This window comes from Heterocephalus glaber, unplaced genomic scaffold (genome assembly GCF_053883595.1).
Source record: "Heterocephalus glaber isolate CG9 unplaced genomic scaffold, H.glaber_assembly_v1.0 deba00001547, whole genome shotgun sequence".
NCBI lineage: Eukaryota > Metazoa > Chordata > Mammalia > Rodentia > Bathyergidae > Heterocephalus > Heterocephalus glaber.
Genome location: NW_028258340.1, coordinates 10,234,822 through 10,252,155, shown reverse-complemented (window position 1 = coordinate 10,252,155; position 17,334 = coordinate 10,234,822). Strand labels below are relative to the sequence as shown.

The following is a 17,334-nucleotide window of genomic DNA, read 5'->3' as shown; positions in this document are numbered from 1 at the left end:
AAGGCACGTATGGCCCCATTGTGAATGTGTTTAAAAGAAATAATCCTGTCTCATGGGGTTTCAATTCTAATTGATGTGGAGAGGGGCCTGAGTATGTGAATTTTTATAAAGCTATCTACAAAGTGATTCTGATTCCTGGGATGTGGCTCTGTGGTCTATGATTGCCATTTGTTATGAATTAATTCATATCAATTAATTCTTACCTAATGAATGCTGTCCTCTGATGTGACATGTGGTACCATAAAACTGGTTTTAAATAAGCATTCTACAAAGCAAATATAGCCAGTTTTATATTTTGTGTACCCACTGAACTGGTCCCTGGCAACATCTCCCAGTGTACTCTTGGAGTTTGGAGTTTGCATTCCTTATGGAGAGCCTATTTTGCTCACATTTGCTCTGAGAAGTTAGGAAGAGTCCTAGTTTGCCTTCTGTCAAAAGATAAGGCCATTATCTCATATGTAAAACAAAAAACTGAATTTATTACTTGCTAAGGTAAGAAGAAAGAGTTGTGTTAGTTAAACACAGTCTATAAATAAGCCAATCATTGATATTTTTCAGGAAGCGTGGTGGTATTTGGAGGTTGTTTTGGTTACAGGGATGTGAGTGGTTGACTTGACCTTGGGTATTTGGGTGAGGTTGTTCTTCATGGACTCTCTGAAGCATGTTCACTGCAGTGTGCCTGCTGTTGTTTGCTTGACCTTGAATTGTATGAGGCTGTCATTGTAGTTTGCTTCTGGAAGTATGTTCCCAGAAATGAGTTGAGTTGTCATTGATTGGAATGAGGTGAATTGCCATTGATCAAATCGTTTGAAAAGTAGTTACTACTTACCATGGCTATTGAATAATTAATCTTTCCTCTCTATTCTAGGAGTGTAGAGACTTTTGTTATCTGAAGCTGCCAATTCTAACATCTTGGTGAAATGAAATTGCTTCTGTACCTCACTTCTGTTTCCAAGTATCATCATGATGATTTGTAGAACTCCTGGGTAAATTCATTGTTATAAACATTCCACGAACAGTAATCGAGAGTTTACTGATTTCCAGGGATTGCCTAGGACCTTGCAAAGGTTGACTCCTTTGGGTTGAAAAGGAACAGTTTCCACCAAGCTTAATAGAATGAGGCTGAGTAGAAACTCCTCCTAAACATCACTTCTGCATGCCCGTGTCTACTTGGGTTCAAGTTATATTTCTGAGCAAGCTTTTAAAGACTTCTCCTAATTTCTATCTCATATTCTGAACTGTATCACACATTGATAGTCTGTTGCCTTCTATTGTAGGGGATTTGAAATTAGACCTATGGAAGGCTTAGCTTGGATATTTGCTGTGTATCCTTAGGAAAGTCACATAGTCTCTCTTATCCTCAGTTTCATCTTCAGAATTTAGGATATCTGCACTTACCTCAGTCAGATGTTAACAGTCAAGTGACATTGAAGTACTTAGTACACTAGATTGTGACACATACGTGTTTTGGCAACAGTATTCCTTAGGATATAGAGTATTGCTTTTTTTCTTAGTTCCTTGCACATTGAAGGCTCTGTGTCACTATTTGTTAAATTAGTAAATTGTTCAGAATACTCTTCACTCTGGAAATTAAGGATTATTCACTTTTGAGGTCGCTAGCAAAAAGAGCTGGAATTCCATAAGAGTTTTTAAAAAATTAATTAATTTTATTGGTACATTTTAGATATACATAATGATCACATTCATCATAGGAAATTTGTACCTGTACATGATATATCTTGATTCTTCTTTTTTTTCCCATTCCTCTCCCCTCCTTTCAACTCCTCTTCCTCTCCTTGTTTACAAAAGCTTCATTTCCATTTTTCCTGATTTTCTCTTGTTTTTCTTTTCCCTTCCTTTCTTTCCTCCTCCCCACTCACTAGTTCCCCATCCCATTTGAAGATTTTTGTCCTGTTTCACAATATCTATTATACATTCCTTATTTACACTTTTGGTTTCTGATACCAGAGAAATAATGCAATATTTAGTGCGAAAGGGTTCCTTTTTCCCCACAGCCCAGCCACAAAAGGAAAGAAAAGACTCAAATCTATGCAATTAAAAATGGAAACAGTGAAATCACAACAGATCCTGCAGAAATCTAGATCATCAATACCTACTTTGAGAACCTGTACTCAAGTAAGATGGAAAACACAGAAGAAATGGACAGATTCCTAGATACATATGAATTAGCAAAGCTAGATATAGAAGATACAAAAATTCTAAATAATCCAATATTAGTCAATGAAATTGAAGATGTAATTAAAAATCTATCAACAAAGAAAAGCCCAGGTACTGATGGAGTCATGCTGAATTATAAAAGAAATTTAGAGAAGATCTATGCCATTACTCCTCAAACTCTTTAATGAAATTGAAAGGGAAGCAGTCTTCCCAAAGTCATTCCTGGAAACAAACATTACCCTGATAGCAAAACCAGAGAAGGATCCAACCAAAAAAGAGAACTACAGGCCAGTTTTACTAATGACATAGATGGAAAAATCCTCAATAAGATACTGGCAAAAAGAATGCAGCAAAACATCAAGAACATTATACACCACAACCAAGTAGGATTCATCCCAGGGATTCAGGGATGGATCAACATAAGCAAATCAATAAATGTAATACACCATATCGATAGAGCCAAGGACAAAAATCACATGATCATCTCAATAGATGCAGAGAAAGCATTTGACAAAGTCCAACACCCATTCATGATAAAAACCCATCTGAGGGCCAGGGATGTAGCTCAGTCGTGCTAAACCTGTCTGGCAAGCACAAGGTTCTGAGTTTGATTCGTGGTACCAAAATTAAAAAAAAGAAATAAAAGGAAACCCAACAGAAAATTGGAATAGATGGTCTTCATTTCAATCTGATAAAAGCCATCTATGACAACCAACAGCCAATATCATACTAAATGGTCAAAAACTGAAAGTTTTCTCTCTAAAATCAGGAACAAGACAAGGATGTCCACTATCATCACTCATATTCAATATAGTTCTGGAAACATTGGCCAGAGCAATTAGACAAAAGAAAGAAATAGAAGGAGTAAGGTTGGAAAGGAAGAAGTTAAATTATCATTATTTGCTGATGACATCATATTCTACATAGAAGACCCAAAAACTCCAACAAAAGACTTTTAGATTTAATAACCAAGTTCAGTCACATGGCTGGATACAAAGTCAACACTCAAAAATCAATAGCATTCCTGTTCACAAATAACAAACTCACTGAAAGACAAATTAGGGAAACCACACCTTTCTCAATAGCATAAAAAAAATGAAATACTTAGGAATCAATCTAACAAAGGAAGCAAAAGACCTTTACATTGAAAACTATAGTACTCTGAAAAAGGAGATCGAAGAAGATATCAGAAAATGGAAAGATATCCCTTGTTCTTGGGTAGGAAGAACCAATATAGTGAAAATGCCCATACTTCCAAAATTGTTAAACAGATTTAATGCAATCTCGATTAAAATACCAATAGTATACCTTACAGAATTAGAGAAAACAGTCCTAAAAGTTATTTGGAACCAGAAGAGACCTAGAATAGCAAAAGCAGTTCTGGGTAATGAAGGCAAGGTAGGGGACATCACAATCCCTAACTTGAAATCATACTACAAAGCTACCATGATAGAAACATCATGATACTGGCAAAAAAAACAGATCCAAGGATCAGTGGAACACATTAGAAGATCAGAAACAACTCCAAACACACTCAGCCACGTTATCTTTAACAAAGGGGCCAAGCACCTTCACTGGAAGAAAGCCTCTTTAATGAATGGTGCTGGAAAAACTGGCTTGCCATATGCCAAAGACTAAAACTAGGCTCGTGTCTTGCACCATGCACTAAATGAAAATCTAAATGGATAAGAGATCTAAATATTAAAACAGAAACACTAAATCTGCTGGAAGAAAGAATAGGTAGAACTCTTGAATAGTTAGGTATAGCAAAGACTTTATGAACAAAACCCCTATTACTCGAGAAATATTACAAAGAATGAACAACTGGAATCTCATTTTACTAATCTTTTGCATAGCAAAAGAAACCACCAACAGAGTGAAGAGACAACCCACAGAGTGGGAAAAATTTTTACCAGCTGTTCCTCAGACAAAGGACTAATATATAGAGTACATAAAGGACTCAAAAATAATTAGACCCCCCCAAATTTAAAGACTCAATCAAAAAATTGGCATCTGAAGTGAATAGACACTTCTCAGATGAAGTACAAAGGGCAAATAAACATACAAAAAAATGTTCAACATCACTGGTCATTTGAGAATTGCAAATTAAAACAATGCTGAGATTTCATTTCACTCTAAAAAGAATGGCTATTATCGAGAAGTTTGAATAGGAACCATCAGTATATTGAGTTTGGGTCACTGAGGTCAATTCTGTCATTGAGATAAGGATATTCCTATCTTGGATGAATAAATATGAATCTGATTACTTCCATTATTTTTTAAAGAAATGTTTAATTTTAGAACAGTTTTAAATTTACAGAAAAATTGAGACAGCATAGTTACCATATATCATAGTTTCCTATATTATTAGCATATTAATATGATATATTCATTATAGTTAACCAATATCGATACATTTTCATTGATGAAAGTTCATACTTTGTTTGTATTTCCTTAGTTTTCTAGTATTATTTTTCTGTCCCAGAATCTCCATCAAGCTACCACATTACATTTAGTAGTCATTTCTCCTTAGGCTCCTCTTGAATGTGATAGTTTTTCAGTTTCCCCATTTTTGGTGACTTTACCAGTTTTGAGGAGTGCTAGTTATTTTATTTATTTGGTAGAATGCCCCTCAGTTTTGATTTGTCTTATTTTGTTTCTCATGAGTACACGTGAAGACCACAGAAGTAGAGTTCTATTTTCATCACCCTATATCAAGTATATACTATCAACATGATTTATCACTGTTGATATTGACCTTGACACCTGGCTCAGATCATTTCCCATATTTCTCTACTATAAGTTACTCTTATTCCCCTTTTACATACTGTACTTGTTCAAAGAAAGTCACTGTACACATTCCAAAATTAAGGAATGGAGTTTTTGGTTTTTTGTTTTGCAGTACTGGGGATCGAACTCAGGACCTTGCTCGTGTGAGACAGGCAGCGGAACCACTGAGCAAAATCCCTGGCCAGTGTTTTATCTCTTTACAGACTGAGTATGCACTCTTGTTTTTTTAAGAAAGATGATTTCCATTTGACAAATGTTAAAACTAACAGTATTTGTTCAAATAAATAATAAAATACTAAGATCATATAAGAGTCCAGAACTAGATAGGGATTTTTGTTTACCATCAGTATGATTTGATTTATGTAACAAATGTAATAAGACAAAAATATTTAATATTAGAAAAAGAAAATTAGCTTTTTACAGATGCAGTTGTTATATACCAAAAACTCCAGAGATTCTAGTAAAACAACAGAGAATTTGATACGATGGCTAGATACAAGGCAAATATACAAAAAATAATTTTTTTATTATTTCAGCACATAAGGCTTAGAAAAAGAAAGGAGGAAAACATTTCATTTGCAATAGCAACAGAAACCATTGTTACTTCTGAATAAAGTTAACAAGAAATGCAAGACTCTTATCTGAAGAAAACTAAAATCTTATCAAGGGTCATAAATAAGACCAAAATAATTTTAAAAGACAATGAAGTATTCTTGGATTGGGGAATTTAATATTAAAATGCCAGTTTTCCCCTATAGATTCACAAGTTCCAATTTTTTATGTCAGAAACACAAATATTTCCAGCATCAGACTATAGTGTGCCTCTCTTTTGAGCATATGTGTACTTTAAAAATTCTGCCTAATAAATCCCTTTATGCCTCTTAAAAATATCAATTTTCTGAAAATGGGTTAATACATTTCCCTATACAATTCCAACAGGACTTTTTGGGGGAGATGGTAGTACTTGATAAAATTGTATTGCTTATTTTGAAGAACCAATACCTGAGAAATCAAGAGAAATTTGAAAAGGGAAGAATGTGCCTTACTTATTGTGAGAAAATACTATTGTGGCAGACAGACTATAAGAGGCCCTCCATGATGCTCACTTCGTGCTGTTCATGCCTTTGTGTGATCCCTTCTCTAAGTGTAAGTCGGACCTGTGACTTGCTTCAAACCAATGGAATACAACAAAGGTGATTAAATATATGTGAATACATGTGTGTGATTATATTTCATAAGACTGTAAAGTCTATTTTGCTAAGAGACTGTCTCTTGCTGGCTTTGAAGAATCAAGCTCCTATGCTGTGAGTGGCCTCATGGAGAGGGCCACTTGGCAAGGAACTAAGAGCACTGACAGCCACGAGGAAACTGAGGCCCTCAGTATGGCAGTATGCAAGCAACTGAATGCTGCTAACAGTCAAGTGATCTTGGAAGCAGATTGATTATTCCCTATTTGGACCATTGATGAGACCACAGTCTCACCTCATGCTTTGATTGAAGCTTTAAGAGACCCTAAAACAAAAGGCTCTGTTAAACTGTATCTGGATTCCTGACCCTACAAAAACTGTTGGATAGTGAATGTGTTTTTGTTTTAGCCTTTGTATGTGTGGTACTGTTGTTATGCAGCAAATTAATTAATACAACCATAACTAAAATAACTATAAAGTAACTAATCAATATGATGTTGGCTTAGAAATGGACAAACAGATTAGTGGAGCACTAAATAGTCCAGAAAAAGTTCTAGTGTGTATTATTTAGTAAATGAAAAGAAGCATTCCTTTCAGTGAGAAAAGACTAGGTTTAAATTATGCCATTACTACTGAATATCTATATGGAAGAGAGTAAAATTGGAGCCTTAATTTAAATTATATGAAAAAAATCCTACTTTAGGGCCGGGGATTTAGCTCAGTGATTCCGCTGCCTGCCTTGCAAGCACAAGGTCCCGAGTTCAATCCCCAGTACCAAAAATAAATAAATAAATAATATGAAAACTTCTGTTCAAGTATAAAATTTAAAAAATCATGTTAGAAAATATAGAGACCCTATATGGTATATAGGAATCAGAGAAACTGGCTAATAAACTGGAGACTCAGAAGCAATTAAATCAAATATTTACATATTTGATTATAAAAATTTAAAAGTTATATGGCAAAAGATATAAGGTCAATTAAACGTTATGGCAAGATAAGGAGCTTGTGTCAGAATGTTTATATACTGCTTCTTTCATTCAAACATTCGTACAAAATGTCTATTTACTTTCTGATTCAAGCTCCAACTCAAAGCAGGCTGATAATGTAGTTTGCTGACAGGCAGTGGCCCACTAACCACACTTGGGAAATTATTGCTATAGAAAGTGGTCAGCAAACCCTTTGTGTATAGGGAACTGATGGTAAATATTTTAGGTTTTGTGTGCCATATCATCTCAGTTGCAACTACTCAGTTCTGCTGTTGTGGTATGAAAACAATGTAGACAGTAGTGTAAATGAATGAGCAAGACTATATCCCAATAAAACTGTATTTATAAAAGCAAATGGCTACGCAGATTAGACCCATGGGCTGTGCTGCAGTTCTACAGTTCTATAGAATACAGCTATAAAGAAGGTCTAATCCAGTGGTGACGAACCTACAGCACATGTATTATTTGTTTTTCTCTTAAGACAAACGATGTTAATGTATGAGTATTTTTTTTTTCTAAACTAAAACCTTGGTTTTCAGGTTTAAGTGCAGTGTTGTCACTTTGCGATAAATAAGTGGGGTTTGGGCTGAATTTTGGGCACCTGTCCCTAAAAGGTTTGCCATCACTGCCTAATCCTTACCCCCAAGAATTGAAGTGGCTAGACGGTGGCTCACACTTGTAATTGGGAGGCTGAGACAGGAGGCTTGTAAATTCAAGCCCAGCCTGTGCCACTTAGCGACTTGGCAAGACCCTTTCTCAAAAAATATAAAAAGGGCTGGGGATATACCTCAGTGCAGAGGCCCTTGGTTCAATCCCCAGTTACCCCTCCTTCCCAAATTTGAAGTGTAAAGTTTAACATGGGCCTACAGGAGCGGGAAAGAAGCGAGCCTCACATTTTTTAGTTTGAAAGTTCTAGTCATTCACTGTCCAATAAGGTTACTCCTCGAGCACTTAAATGTGGATAATCCAAACTAAGATGTGTTTTTAAGTGTAAAATACATACCAGACATTTAAAATTTAGTATAAAAAGGTAAAATATCTCATTTTATATTGACTACTTGTTGAAATCATAACATTTTGGGTATATTGGCTTAAGTAAGTTGTATTAATAAGATTAATTCACTTGTTTCTTTTTACTTTGAATGTAGTTATTAGGATATTTTAAGTTAGATATGTGGCTTGCCAATATATCTCTCTTGGATAGCATGGAGCTAAAGGTAGTGTATGTTTAAATTAAGTGCCATGGAACCAAGGGAGAGAATTCACCTGGGTGAGGAATTTAGAAAGGTCCTGTGGGTAGAGTGAAATTGGAGAATGATGGGATTTTGACAAGTGGTTGTCTGGAACAACAATGAAGGCTATCAGATGGAGGAAGTGGCCTAGGTAGAGACCTGTGTTTGGGACAAGAATAAGTCTAGTTTAAGTAAAGGGAGAAGTTTGCAGGGGTCCCGGCAAGAAGGCATGGCCTTATTGTGGGTTGACTACAAGGTTTAGGGTTTGGAGCCTATTTTGGCTGGTGGGGTTGGGGACTAATCCATATTTTATTTTTTAGCGAGCAGTAATTTGGGAGCTGTGCTTTGCAAGTCTAATCTGTAAGTAGTAAGTTGGAATAGGAAAGGCAAGAAGTAGTGAAAACCAGGTTAACTAGATGAGAATGAAGATCTAACAGAGGGTGACAGTGGGAATGAAAAGTGGAGGATGGTGGATGTTTACTTTAAAATGTAGCAAGGTTATCTGTGAGTGTGACCCCCATTGTTCTTTGCTTAAAGAACCTGGTTGATTTACACTTTCAGTTTCTCACACTAGAGAAACTATTCGGTATTTACACGTGTGTCCTATTTATTTCACTTAAGAGCATCGCCTCAATGTGCATCCATTTAGCTATAAATGTCTCTAGTTTCTCATTCTTTATGGCTGAGTCGTACGCCATTTTATTAAAAAAAAACCCTTATTTTCTTTATCCAGTCTCCAGTTGATGGGCAATTGGGTTGCTTCCAAGTTTTAGCTATCACGAATTGTGTAAATAAGGACTAAAAGGTATAATAGATGATGTGAAATAGGAAGAAAAGGTGCAAAGGGAAAGGGGAAGTGGGAGGGGTAGGGGAAAAGAAAGAAGGGAATGGAATTAATATGAGAAAAAGAAAAAATGGAAACAAAGTCTTTGTAGATAGGGATTGGTGGAGGGGTTGAAGGGAGAGCAGGGGAATGGAGAAAAAATAAGAACCAAGATGGATTATGTAAAGGTGCAAATTTCCAGTGATGAATGTCATTATATTGTATACCTTAAATGTACCAATAATATTAATTTTAAAAAAAGAACCTGGATGACTGGTGATACCCTCATGGAAATGCAAACCGTGGAAGGAACTGGTTTGAGACTAATATGAAGTGCTCCATTTTGTACATGTTTAGTTTGAGGCAGAGTAGCTTTTTTTTTTAAAAGATAATCTGGTTCTCAGATTAGCTTGCTGACCTGGGAATAGCCTTGGGCAGTTCTTTGCTTTTGATCATCTCTGTTCTTCCTAGTTCTCCTCACCTCCCACTGTGGTTACAGTTGGTTGACCTGGGGAAAGGATCAGACTTTTGTATATTTTTATGTTGGCTAGTCAGTGGAACCTGAGATCAGGTTTGTATGGCCTGAATGGAGCAGGTGTTTTCCAGGCTTTTGAACTCAGGATAGGAGACACATGCTTGGCATAGAGGCTGAAAGAGAAAGAAACCCACAAGAAAGTAGCAGACATGACAGTGCTGGAGAGCTGGAGTGGGACCAATGAACTCTGGGTCAGTGTCCTGTGTAAGCTCCTGAATAGCTCTCCAGCAGCCCATGCCTTTCCCCTCTGACCTTTGAGAGTGACTTGTCTCGATTCTGGGGGAGGCTTGGCCACATGGATGATGTCATTCCTATCCTCATCATTTCCTCCTTTCCTTCTCTTTTAAACCTCCTTGCCTAACCAAAAAGTGTGATTGGACAGATGTTTGAAGTAGTTAGGAAGATGTGATTAGAATTACAAGAGGAGGTTGGGGTTGAGAGGCAAACTTGAAAAAAGCCCCTGAATTCACTTGAGACACGTGAGATAGTAAATGATATCCTTTTCAACTGTGCAGTATGCCCAGAGTTCTAAACGCAGTTAATGCTAAATTGCTTGCTGAAAATAGGTGTAGCAAAGCATTTGGCCAGCAGTGGTAATGGAAGCCTGAATTTCCAGTAAGTCTTGTCTAAGGGATAAAGGTGCTCCTACAAGGTAGGAGCAAGTTATTTGAGCAAGTTACTTATTAATCTTCTTAACAGCAACTGCTGTATTTGGGAAGTGAGATTGGCAGTTATCTTATTTTATATTCTTCAGAAATGTTTTGAGGACAAACAGGTAACTGCTTTGTGTGTTGTATTTGTCAAAAGATATATAAAGTTCTGGTATACAAAGGTGATAGCTAGCCTGACAGTTTTATAAATGACTTAAAACATGCTAATCTCTGAGTGGTGCCTCAAAGAGTCCTTGGGGGGCTGCTGTTGCTTTTTTTTTTGTAAGTCTAGATGACAAATGGAGGAGAAATGTACTTGGTTGGGAACTCAGATCAAAGTCTTTTAAGAAGTTGGATGTGAACTCTGGGTATGTAGCATGCCAATTATTTTCAGATAAAAATAGAGGAAAAGAGGTACAAAAATGAATATTCTAAAAAACCTGTTCAAATGAACAGTATACAGATAACATGTGTGTATATTGTTTGCCATTTTTGTAAAGAAAAAAATGCATATAACAAATACTGGAGAGGGACCCATATTAAAATGTTAATGGTTGGGCAGTAGATAATTTATGAGTTACTTTTTTCTGTGTGCATTTATTTTCTAACGTTCTCTGCTCCCCTAACATACAAAATTAATTAACTTTTGTAATGAAAAACATTCTTTTTTCAAAAATAATGCTATGGAAATTTTATAGCATATTGTTTTCTTTCATTTCTCAAATTTGGAATGCCTTTTTAAAAAACTACATCATCTCATTTATAATGTAGCAATTCATTGACCCAGTCCATTTTAGTGATTGGATTAAATTAATGTGGAGTAAAAACACATTTTACTTGACTTTTAAGTCTTACCTCTTAAAGGAAATGCCTATTCCTACTGGGCATTCAATTTTGGGGGATTTATTTTAAGTATAATACCAAGAGAATAATATGATAATTACCTGTATATCTAAGACAGCTTTATTAGATCTTGGCCTCAGGTGATTAGTTTTTAAAGAAATAACGAAAAATTTACTGTTGGTGCCCTAACATCCCCTTCTCTCTGTCATAAGCTCAGAGTTCATCAATTGGGCTTGTTTTCATGCATATACTCATTTACATATCTCTGATTATTATAAAGTTGTTTTCATATTTTAAATTCTGCCTAAGTAATTCATGTTGTATATATTGTTTAGAAACTTGGACTTTTGCTTACTATTGTTTGATGTGTTTCCAGGTTGATAGGTGTTTAGGGGTAGTCAAACTATGGCCCATGGGCCAATTCTAGCCAGCCACTTCCTTTTGTAAATAAATTTTATGTATTATTGTCTATGGCTGCTTTCACAGCAAAATAGCAGTTGTAGCAGAGACCATTGTAGAGGAGGCTAAAGAACACCTCTACCCTTTCTACTTCTTAAGTGGAATTTTTGGCTGGATCTAGGAGCCAAATCAAAACAAGACAGATTAACAGGAGAAATGTATACAAGCTTACTTTATTTTGTATGAACCTAGGGACCTTGACAAGAGAGCGAAGACATAAAGATATGGCCAAAGCAGAAATCTTTTATACTTTTTAGACAAAAAGAAAAAACAACAACAACAAAAAAAACCCATTAAAGGTGTGAAAAAGTGACAGGACTAAGAGATTTGGACTATAGGCAGTAAATTGTAATAATGTCATTAATGTAAAGCTTGTGGATAATAAGGGTTATTTCAGTATGTTTATTTGTGCAGGTCCGTTGCAGAAAGTTTTCAGTATGGTGATAAAGGGTTATTTTTTCATCGTGATATGGGGAACACAGCCCCTCCCAAAGGAATCTTGATGGCTGGAATATAGAAGAAAATGCAGGTCAGAGAGACCTTGCTGTAACTATGGCTTCTCAGATGTTTGCAATGTGAAATAATCAGTATAATGAGTCAGCATACTTAGGGGTGGCATCTTCTCAGCTTCTTCATTGTATGACCTGAAAAGCCTAAAATATTTATTATCTGGCCCTTTATAGAAGTTTGCTAAACTCTAGTTTGTTCTTTGTGTGAATGTATCATTTATCCATGTACTGCCCATGAACACTCGAGTTATTTCTGTTTCTAAGCAGTGGTGCTTCATTGAACACTGGTGTATATGTATCGCGTGTCTCCTTACCATGTGAGTAAGGGAGTCTCCAGTGCAGCATAGCGAATAGAAAACAATCCAGATTTTATATATTTTGGTTCTTTTTAAATATTTAATGAGAATAAAGAAATCCAGGGCTGGGGATGTAGCTCAGTGGCGCCATACCTGCCTGGCAAGTGCAAGGTCCTGAATTCAATCCCCAGTACTGGAGAAAAAAAAAAAGAAAGAAAGAAATCCAGGCTGACACAGGCCCTGCTAGCTGCTTTTGGCTCCTATTTACAATAGTGGTTTTGAGTGGAGAGAATATTTATTCTTATTTTTTATTTAGATGTTTATTCTCAGAGTGGATTATTACTACATGAAGAGAGAAAAGGGCTTTGTTGTCCATATGGAGCAAACCGAGTTATGCATAGTCCTGTCAGCAACAAGGGAGTACCCACGGTATACAGTTACTTGAATTAGGTGGTGTTGTTATTATTATTAATAGCTACCACCACAGTATGAGTCTTGTGCATTTAATAAAGGTCAAGGATAGGACTAAGTACTTCATGTGCATCATTGTGTTTAATCCTCATATTGACCTGTTGGGTAGTAATTACTGCTCCTCATTTTGAGAGGAGGCAGCTGAGATCCAGAGTGTGGCCCAGGTCATGTCTAAAGTGAGGTTTCAGTTGGACCTCATCACCTGCCCTGGGCTCAGAGCTGCATGTTCAGGAGCATATGTTTCCATGGTAAACCTTTGCAGAATTCTTCTCGGCTCCAACCTTGGCTCCTATAAACTGGCCAAGGCTTCATTCATAAGCGAGAGGCCTCAGTTTTCCAAAATCAGAGTTTACAACTGCCATGAGAATAATTATCCTACGTTGTTTCTTGGTAGAAATCTAAGGCCAAGGCCATCTTGTCACATCGTTTTCTGTCCTTCTAACTCAAAACTTCAGTCTCCCAAATGAGAATTACAATGCTTTACAGATAGTAGATGGAGAAGACAATCTAAGAGACCCTAATGCCAGTGACAGTCCTCTTGTTAACAACTGGACACCTGCTCATTCACTCGCAAAAGTTCGAATCCATAAGCATCTTTTTTCTCTTCAGCATGACTGTTATTTATCCTGCTGCAATGGAATATGGTGAGGGTGTGAGCTTGGTTCCTGTGGCAGTAAGCCCCCCACTACTTTGAACAAGCCAGAAGCCAAGGCATTAAAGGCTGCTGGAGTTTCAGATTTTCTTTTTTTCATTTCTTTGCTCTAAAGAAACAAAGCTGAGACTCGACGCCGCCCGCCCCCACGCTCGCTGGGCCCCGGCTTCCAGCGAGGGTCGAGGGTCGCGCTGCGCCAGTGCCTGGGTGGGGGCGGTCACCTTGCATCGGCCGCCCCCTAGGTTCTGCTGCAACCCCCTACTGCGTGTCCCAGGCTGACGCTTGCGCAGAGAACTCTACACTGAAGTGGTGGAGGGGTCGAAGAGGCCCGTGTCGACCTGCGCAGCACCCAAGACTGTCCAAAGCCACGGGGAAAATGGTGGAAAATTCACCATTGCCATTGCCAGAAAGAGCGATTTATGGCTTTGTACTTTTCTTAAGCTCTCAGTTTGGCTTCATACTTTATCTTGTGTGGGCTTTCATTCCTGAATCTTGGCTACACTCCTTAGGCTTAACCTATTGTCCTCCAAAGTACTGGGCAGTTGCATTGCCTGTCTACCTCCTTATTACTGTAATAATTGGTTATGTACTCTTATTTGGAATTAACATGATGAGCACCTCTCCACTCAACTCCATTCATGCAATCACAGACAACTATGGTAAAAATCAATAGTAGAAGAAATACCAAGAAGAGTCCATCCCAGCGTTAAGAGATGTTCCTATTAATGAAGTAAACCAAATGTTTTTTCTTGCAAACAAATAACCTTACACCAAAAATTGAGTTGTGTAAACATACCAACATCAAGCATTTATTTCTAAGTTTTTGACAGAATAATTTTAACCGTAATTATATTGACTATTGCTTTATTAATACCCAGTATTAAGATGTAAAAATATGTAAGTTGATCTCTTAAAGTTCAATTGAATATTGAAAATAAAAAAAGAAACAAAGCTGAAAGCAGTGGGAATCATCAGGCATTTTTCTATGGAGCTGCCACTAGATAAACAGTTACCTAATCCACACATGGACACACAGATAAGGTTCATTGGTACAGTTGCCAAGTAAGGGTTTGTCAGTTGGGGTGATCCTGTTTCCTCTCCCTGAGCTTGCTCCCGGGAAGAAAACCTGACCAATCATTTGTACCCCTTATGAATGGCAAGAAAAATTCCTGCCTACATCAGGGGAATTAGCTATATTATCTCTGATGAGAATAATTTAAGGCATTAGAGAGCATTGAAGAAAGTCTAGTTCTAAAGAAGAAATTTTCTTAGGCTGTTAAAATCACATTTTAGAAAAAAAAAAAAGAGGTCTACAGATAGGCCTCTTTTTCTGCTTATAAGACCAACTACCCAGCAATAGCAACGCTAATAATTTATCATACATTACAAATACATAGCTCATTAATATAATGAGTTATTCCTTTAACTTATGTTAGTTAGATCCATATGTGATCTATAGTCACACCCAGCTATGATAGCATTCTTCTTACCTAGATCTATCCAGTGGCAGAAAGAAGTCTTTTGGACTTTGGGGTTTGTTAACTTCGCCATTAGCTTCAGTAGATCTGGCTTAAATCAAGTGTTCCTGTGTATCTATGGCAATATTTTTCTAACCTCTCTTTGTTTGGGGCCTCTGACTTCCATCTTCATCAGATCCTTATGATTGTAAAGACTTGACTAATAAGGATGTTTGGAAGACTTGTATTTGAAAAACATCTATTTCTAGGTGAGGGGCATTGGCCAGAGAGACAGAGAAAGCTACTTTCAAATTAAACCTAAATTGGGCAGAAAATGCCAAATGTCTTTTGCATGTAAAGTAGGCCCCAGTACTCCCCGGCAACAGTTAAAAACTGGAATTTGTCTTTCTTCTCCCATTCCCAGCTTCCCCAAATCTCTCACATATCTGTTGTATCCAGCTGCCCAAGTTATAAACCCTAGATTCTTGCTTGGCCTCACCCCCACTCATGTACTGTGAATCACCAAGTCCCATTGAATTCAATTCTGTTGCATCTTTTCCCTTTTCCTCATCTCATTCCCACCATCTTTTTTTCAAAGCATTAAAAAAAATTGTAATGGTTCACATTTATGGAGTTTATTGCAATATTGTGATACGTGTATATAGTGTGTTAATGTGTCTCTCACTTTGACCATTACAGTAGTTTCCTGTTTTCCCTACCCCTTTCCCCCTTATTTTACCCTGTCTGTTCTGTTGAAGTAGTTACTCCAAATGAAACGATTTGATAAATGCTGGTGGTTGTTTTACTTTACCTACAAAACTAAATTCAAATATTTTTTCTGTGTGCTGATAAAAGATCCTTATGTCACCAAAAAGATCCTTTTTGATTATCACTTCACCATCCTCACTCCTTCCCTATTCTCCCCACCTCAGTTTTTAGCTTGCATTCTGGTCACTGGCTCCAGTTCCTCTGATTAGTCATTCTCCTTTGTCTTAAAGATTCATTCAGCTCGTACATTCTCTAGGAAGCTTTGCCTTTCGTGACAACCTCTCCCTGTCACTCTATAGTCAGTCTCCTTCCTTTATGCCTCCTTGAACTTTGGCCATCTATTATGGTTCTTGCGTTGTATGGTAATAATTTATTTGCTTCCTTGTCAGCTTTCCCCATTTATTCATTGCAACTATTCCAGGAGTATACTATGAATATTGAGTGCCTGTTAAATGCCAGGTGCTAGGAGTTAACTGAACAGAATGAACACGATGATCTGCTAGGGAGGGAGAACAATAGACAAAAAAAAAAAAAACGATGATAATTTCAAGCAGTGCTAAGAGCTGTGAGGGAAGAGTTCATGAGGTAGTGGTTTAGGGGCCCACTTGATAGAGACATCATATCAGGTGTCTCCAAATAGGTAACATCTGAGCTAAGACCTGAAGGATGAGGACGTTCATAATCTAGAATCTAGGTGGTTCAGAATTTAGTGTGTTGGGGGTTTTTTGTTTGTTTGTTTTTTGGCATTTGATGACAATTTTTAACCTGATTATTCCAGCTGTCTCTGCTGAAGCAGGTAATTTAGAAGTCAATTTAGGGTTTGGATTGCTATCACTTTCCTCCTATTCACAACAGCACCAGATTTGCCCTCCTAATTACTAATTCTTTTAGCATGGAAAAGCATGAACCTAAGTTTTTGAGGAAAATATACAAATAGTGGAGTGGAAATGTAAAAGGACCATCTGGAATAGTACAAACGTGGGCAATTAAGCGATGGCTATGATTTAAAGCCTAAATTGTTAACATAATTGTAATTAGGATGAGTTAATGAAATTAAGATAGGGCCAGTGATAATGAACCTTTTAGAGCTTTCAGTGATATAAACAGCCTGCTGCTCTGGCACGCATGCCATAGGTTTGCCATCACTGAGATAGGCCATTCTCCCATTTCCTGAAACTTGAATGATTCTTTTCTTCTCTCATCTCCCTTGAAAATTTCCCCGCTTTCTAAATTGATCTGACTTTATGTCTTATTGACACTTAACAGTTGCTATCTTTACTTTTAGGATGATTGCCACTAATATAAAAAAGCACAGTACCCTGTTTTGAAATGACAATAAAAACATTTTATCATGAAATATAATTGTCACTCAAAACTTTTCCATGGCTAATAAAATTCAGTACTAAATTCAACCCATATCAACGTATATAATCTTAAGGCTCGCAGATTCACTTTGGCTGTTTGCTTTCTGACAATGCTTATTAAACATCAGCTC

At 37.0% G+C, this 17,334-nt stretch overlaps 1 protein-coding gene and 1 pseudogene across 3 annotated transcripts in view; both read left to right on the top strand.

The window, feature by feature from the left end:
• Positions 1 to 17,334, top strand: part of Tspan7 (tetraspanin 7) — a 144,479-nt gene that overhangs the window by 15,231 nt on the left and 111,914 nt on the right. The gene's annotated exons all lie outside the window — the stretch shown is intronic.
• LOC147824344 (phosphatidylinositol N-acetylglucosaminyltransferase subunit P pseudogene) overlaps positions 1 to 17,334 on the top strand; it is a 52,769-nt pseudogene that overhangs the window by 15,231 nt on the left and 20,204 nt on the right. Inside the window, exon 2 of the transcript XR_015442435.1 lies at positions 1 to 17,334. This exon is cut by the window's left edge and continues 14,762 nt beyond it; it is cut by the window's right edge and continues 20,204 nt beyond it. The product of XR_015442435.1 is annotated as a phosphatidylinositol N-acetylglucosaminyltransferase subunit P pseudogene (transcript).